The following is a 7,337-nucleotide window of genomic DNA, read 5'->3' as shown; positions in this document are numbered from 1 at the left end:
AGCTGCTGCTATGACCGGACGTCTATCTGGTTTAACTGCTCGGATTAAGGAAGTTGCACCTGAGAGTGAAGCTACACATTGTCTCATTCACAGGGAAGTGCTAGCAAGCCGAAAAATGTCACCAGAATTTAACAACGTATTGATTGATGTCGTTAAAGTTATTAACTACATCAAAGCACACGCTCTTAACTCGCGCCTGTTTGAGCAGCTTTGTGAGGAGATGGACGCAGAGTACAGATGCCTTCTGTTATACACAGAAATAAGATGGTTATCCAGAGGAAAATCGTTACTGAGAGTATTTGAATTGCGAGAGCCATTGCAATGATTTCTCTTAGAAAAGAAGTCACCGCTGGCAGCACATTTCAGTGACAAGGTATGGGTCACGAAACTGGCTTACCTGTGTGACATATTCAACCTGCTGAATGAACTCAATCTGTGCCATCAGGGGAAAATGACAACTGTTTTCAAGTTGGCTGACAAAGTAGCTGCCTTTAAAGCCAAACTGGAGTTATGGGGACGACGCGTGAACAGAGGCATTTTCGACATGTTTCAGACATTAGCGGGTATTTTAGGCGAGACAGAGCCTGAAGATTCATTCTCCCAGTTGGTTCACGATCACCTGTCTTTGCTTTTAAAAGAGTTCGAGCGCTACTTTCCAACCACAAAAGACCCAGGAACTGGTAAGGAATGGATCCGCGACCCATTTGCCAACAAATCAGGTGAATCTAGCTTGTCAATGCAAGAAAAGAAGATCAACTGTTGGAGATTGCAAATGACGGCGGCCTTAAGACTACGTTCGAAACAACAACTCTGCCGGTGTTCTGGATTAAAGTCTTGGCAGAATACCCCGAGATTGCCACAACAGCACTTAAATCCCTATTGCCATTTCCGACAACCTATCTGTGTGAAGCGGGATTTTCTGCAGTAACAGCAACCAAAACAAAGCAACGGAATAAACTGGAGATAAGCAACACACTTCGGGTGTCATTGTCTCCGATTATCCCCAGATGGAGCCGTCTTATTGCAAAGAAACAAGCTCAGGTTTCTCATTGATGTAACATTCAAGTAAGTTAAAATGTTAAATCACTTTATTTTTTGGTGTAACTGTATTTTATTTTAAAGGTATGTTTAAATACAATTAAATTAAAATTACAAAATCAAAATAATCTGAAATATAAACAATCAATGCCCCCCGCCCCTCAGTGGGCCGTGGCAAAATTATCAAACGCTGACAGGTCCGCGGTGATAAAAAGGTTGGGGAACACTGGGTTACAGCACTGAAGTTTAAATTACAATATGTCCCGCAGAGGACTGATCGTTAAGACAAGGTTCCCATCAGATAATCGAAGTCAAGCATCACTGGCTACGGTCAGTGTGCGGGTGGGTGACTACTTGGATCAGTCTGCGTAGGGACCGAGGGTGTGCGGTATTGGTCNAATAAATTCGTAATATATAAATTCGTGAAAAAAAGCGCTTTCGAGAAAATACTAAAATAGAGATCTATCGAAAAAGACTACTTACTTCTGCCTAGCTTATGCTCTCTCTGGTTATTTCAGTTTCCGTTTTTAAGCGCTCTTTATGTTGAGCCATCTCAGTAGATTTGGCATGTGACATTTTTAGCGGCAATCATGGGTCGATTTTCTAGCGTTGCCATTCGGGGAGTTGCAATGAGGCTTTTTTTGTCGCCGTGTAAGAGAAATACATATATAGATTATAGCTTTTGTGAAAGCTTTAATCTTAGTGATGAGTATAAATTCTGTGCAAGGAATGAAATAGAAGGCTTTCAAAAAAATTTCTTTAACCAAATTTTATCATCAAGTGGAGTTAATGAAACAGGCACAATTGATTACGGCTGATTCAATCCATCTGGTGAGATCAATTAAGTAGGATTGATTCAGTCCATCTAGTGGGATCAATCGAAAAGGAAATGTCTATTTAGTGAGACCAATTTAGTTCAATTGATTCTTTCCATCTAGTGGGATCAATTGAAGAGGATTGATTCAGTTCAAATAGAGAGATAATCGAATAGGGTTAACTTAGGATATGAGGGAAATGAGGAAGCTGATAGACAGGCCAAATTAGCTTGTCAAAAATCAACAGTAGATCTATATGACATACCATCAAAACAGACAACAAGAACAGAACTTATGAAAAACAACCTTTTAACATGGCAGCAAAGATGGGATAGTGTTGATTCAAAGGGCCGGCACACTTACCAATTTATCCCAAAAGTCAGTCATCGAAAAATCTACTTCAACTTCTATATCAATCAATTTCTAACTAACCATGGAGCCCAAGGTAGTTATCAGTCAAAATTGTTCGAGAAAGAGCCGAACTGTAAAGTTTATAAAACTTATGAAGATATCGAACACATACTTACTGTTTGTCCAGTTTATGATGATTTAAGAAATAAATTTTTCCCTAGAAATTTCAACTTTGATACCATTGAAAGAAGCTGGAACCAAAAGAAAATAAAGAAAGGAATTGAAGAGATTTTTAAAAGAATTTTTGAAAACAGAATTGAGGATCTGGCCTAAACCGATCCTTCAACAGTATTCCATGGATGCTCCGAAATGGGGTGGGACAGGATAAAGCCGAACTAGGGTTGACTTAGTCCATCAACTAGGATTCATTGAGTGTGATCAATCTATAATACACTGCTGGACAATTTCTAAGGAAAGGTAACTGGCATAAATGTAAAAATTAGCATGAGTGCAAGATACAGTAAAACGTGTTTTGCGTTAGCAAATTTATTTTTGGTTGTCGGATTGGTTCGTCACATGACAGGGCTGATAAGAGGTTTAAAGAATTTGCCGCGCATTGAGCGTTGCTATGAGAAATCAAAGTTTAACAGGAAACAATCAATTGATGAACTTGTAATTTTCGATATGTCTTGCCGATTTTATTTAGATGATTTTACGCGAAGCCGTAATATCGGGAAGAAGGGAAAATGCCGAAAAATAACAAAGAGTTCGACTTTAGACACAGTTCTGTTTCCCGGCTTTGGAAATCATTTCGAGCAACTGGAATGCGTAGCTGTCTTCATGGGTTGTTCTATGTAAGACGCCTGTAGAAGATAGGTATATAGTGCTATCGATAAAAAAGGAACCAGTGCAGTTCAGCCAGACAGTTAGCAAATCAGCTTCATTCAGCTACTGGCAAGCGAAACTCCCGAAAAAATGACATTTTTAGTCTATTTTCTTCGAAACGTACTAAATGTACAAGTTTAGAAAGTTATGTATAAATGAATTAATTTTCAAAAGTTATGAAGTTTTGATACTTATTTGGTGGTTGCGTAAACGTTGAAAGAAACTTCGAAAGGAGTCAGGACAAATCATTAGAATTGAAACGTTATCGTACGTCGCTAGAGCCGCTGTCCTTTTATATCTACGCGTGTTTCGAAACAGGTCATTATAGGAAAGCGCTAGTAGTCACAAACGATGAATATTTTGGGTATGGTATTTAAGCTATTTAAATTCCGATGATGAGCCCTAACTCCCCGAGAAATCTGTCGCAACGTTTACGCAACTTCCTGCTATATATAACATTTTTAAACTTGTACATTGTCGCAAAGAATAGCTAAGATGTCATCTAAAAAAATTTGCAGCTTTAGGAGCAAAAATAATTTTTGATTTGTAATCACACCCGCTTTAGGCAAGATAAAGTGCTCGTATAAATGCAACAAAAAAAAAACGCTCCCCAGTGTAAATGAAAAAAATACTCTGATCATTTCGCTCATTCTGTAACCATTCATTTGAACATACCATGAGATTTGAAGGAATGACAGTAAATTAGAAACAAAAATATTGTTTTTGAGTACCTTATGTCAAAAAATGTAACAATAGATTTGCAACGCTTGACAGTTATTTTGGTTATTATGTTAAATAATTACACAAAATGTTGTAAGTCTAGCTTAAATATTTATAGAAATATAGACATTTTTATAAAAAACAAATTTTTTAGTCCTACGCTTTTCTGCTGTAACTTAAAAAATAGTCAATAAAATAAAACAAAATTTTTACAAAAAAAAAAAAAAAAAAAAAAAAAAAAAAAAAAAAAAAAAAAAAAAAAAAAAAAAANAAAAAAAAAAAAAAAACAATTTAAGATTAATTACAAATTATTTCCTTTAAAATTTAAAAAATCGTTTAAAGCTGTGCATTATATAAGTATTTAAAGTAGTTTATAAGTAGTATTTAAGGTAGTGCACGCTCCGAAAAAAATGTAATTCTTTTTTTTCATAATTTTGCAGTGAATCGTGTTGGCAGCAAATGAGAAACGTCTGATTTGAATATCCCAAAAATTTAAAAAGTTTCACGCAATTTTCTAAGTAGTTTTTGTACATCTTTATCTTTAGATGTTCGGTTAAAAAAACACATTGAGATCTCAATGAAATACAGCTGACATAAAATACTTTAGTATAACTGAATTGTTTAAAGAACTTGATTTGATTACAATTATATTTTCAACTATCCGCTTAAAACCTTAAGGTTTCAATGAAATACAGCTGACATAAAATACCTTCGAATAACTGAGTTATTTAAAGAAAATTATTTGGACACATAATCCTACAAGACCCGCTTAACACCAAAAGCATAAAAGTGATGCCACTTAAACTTATGGAAAGTACAGCATTTAAGTTATAACCGTGAAAAGACTGTTTCGAGAAGAAAAAAAAAAGAATATTGAAGCGGAATTGTTAAGCTCTTAAGTGTTTCGCAACATTAATTTTACCCCAGAGCTCGTTCAGATTTTTATAGTTTTGAAATTCCTTGAAGTTACCTGCCGTACAACATAAAAATGTAAGAAAAATACTTCCGTTAAAAAAAATGAAGTATTTAAAGGATTACGAAATGGCAGCGTTAGTTTTTAGCTTTGATAACTGCCAAGCCACGCATAATATTTTGACGATGTAATCTTTTAAATTCCGGGATTTTCTATAAAACCCTAAAATAAGTCCGATTTTCTGTAAATTCGAAAAGTCACGAAATGAGGAACATAAACTTTTTTAAATAAAGGTTAAAAAAGAAACTGATTTTAAAACTTATTTCATGATAGAAAAAGTGTATAACGCAGATCAGTGCGGGAAAAAAATTGTTTGTGTAACAAGGTGTGTTTCACAGATTTTTTTTCTTCTTGGAAACATAATGAAAACATTCCATCACTCATAGTTTCATTAAAAAACGTGTTCTTTTTTTCGCAAATTTAGTATATTTTGGATCAAAAATGCATTATTTGAGTTAAAGGAACATATTTATGATTTTAAAATATAATATTAAATTACTAAAAAAATATGAAAAAATTATATTAATTCAAAATCGAAACAATTTTTATCAAAAGAAAGGGATTGCTTCAAATTCCTTAGTGACCAGTTCAAGAATTTCTTCGAAGCAAATAAGATAATGGATTTTTTCAAAGAAAGGTGTACTACATGTAGGACTGGAATTAAAAAAAAATGACCAAGATTGAGAATGCAAGATTGAGATTGATTGAGAAAGAAACGCCTGAAAATATTTCACACTATTTATAACTAGTTTTCTTATAAACATAGAAAACCAAACTATCAATTCGTTGTTGTTGAGAAAACATTAAAATTACGGGTTTAAAGCTGGTATAGGAGTTTAAAAATTCGTTTTCTCTATTTACACTTGGACAACTTTCTTGAAAATTCAGATGCCTCTACTGAAAAACACTGTGAAAAATATTCACTAAAATACACGGAAAACAGAAATGATTCACCCTTTTTAAGAAGACTGTTTATTTACAAATGTATGATGCTCAACGACAAATGTATGATGCAGTTAGTGATTTTTTTCTGATTTGTTTGCTGATCATATTTTTTTCGGATTTGTTTGTTTATCATATATTTTTTTGGCTTTGTTTATTTATCCTATTTTTTTCGGATATCTTGTTTACCGTATTATTTCGAAATATAAATGATTAGATAATTTGCAATAATTCAAGCTAATCAGGATATAAATTAAATGTATGCATTATATATATCATAAAAACACTCAATGAATATTATCAAAGGTATAAGTGAAGCCAAAAAAGAAAACATTACAAAGTTTGGTACAAATTAAACTTTATGATGACTTTGTTAACACTTAATGACAAATAAAACGGTTGGAATTGCAGTAGCAGAATGGTTGTAAATGTAAAAATATGTTTTTATCATATTTGCTGATAAACAAGATGTTAAAACGGGTATAAAAAAACTATCTTAATAAATTTAAATAGCATGTGCGGTACCTTATATATTTCAAGTTTATCCTTTAAATTAATCATGTGCGCTTTTGAAAATTTAAGTTATGCAGTTAAAACTCGTTATTTTTAAAGAAATGACCGCAAAATTATTTCCCAATCAATATGAAAGCCAATCAGTGTCAGAAACATGATATCAATGTACGATATTCTAAAACTTAGTTTGTTCGTAAATAATCTGAAAATGTTTCGATTGCCTTAATGAGCAAGCCAATTTAAATCTTTTCATGTTACTTGATAATTAAAAAAAAATGAATTTAGAATCATTTACAAGTCGAGCATTGTAAGCCGTCATAACTCTTTTAGTCAGATATAGTAAATGATTGTAATACCAAAATAAAACCGAGTTCGTTAGTACAAATATGAAGTATTTATTTGGAACAATTTATTACGTTTCTGTAACTTCTTGGTAGCGAAATTTAAATATCACCCAAGAAGAATTGAAATTTAAAATATAGTTCTAGGCATTATTGGTTCTAAAATTCTAATAAAATTTCAGTTCTTGAAAAATAATCAAAACTTTTTGTTAATTATAAAAGTTTTGATTATTTATTAATATTGAGCAGTTGAAGGAAAACTATCCAAAAGTTATGGTTCAAAGAAAAGTGCTTTTAAAAAGGAGAAAGGCATGCCTAAAGTGCGAAGGGGTGTTCTCAAATATGACAATTAATTAGTGCAGATGATATTTTAAGTTACAAAATTTTAGTTTTACTCTATAAACTTATATTTTTTTAGATGGATTTGGATTTCTTACCTTAAAAGTATGGGGGTAACTGAAATCTGAAAAGCATGCTCCATATAGTTTGGTCAGGAGAGCGATCCAAAGCTTAGATACCTTAATGATATTTTTACTTCTTGCATATTTCGTCCTATCTCAAGATATTTTCTTACTGAATCAAAGCATTTTTGAGCACAATGATAAAACTCGTTTATCAAAGGTGCATGCATGCGAAAATATTTTAGTTAAAATTTTAATAACTTTATTTAATAATAATGGAAAAATATTTGAGTCTGACTGAATACAAATTTTTAACTTATTTTGAAGAATGTATGTCAAAACTAAATATAAATCACAT

Source organism: Parasteatoda tepidariorum, chromosome 7 (genome assembly GCF_043381705.1).
Source record: "Parasteatoda tepidariorum isolate YZ-2023 chromosome 7, CAS_Ptep_4.0, whole genome shotgun sequence".
NCBI classification, from domain to species: domain Eukaryota; kingdom Metazoa; phylum Arthropoda; class Arachnida; order Araneae; family Theridiidae; genus Parasteatoda; species Parasteatoda tepidariorum.
The sequence above is the reverse complement of the archived record's forward strand: the minus strand, read 5'-3'. Positions refer to the sequence as shown.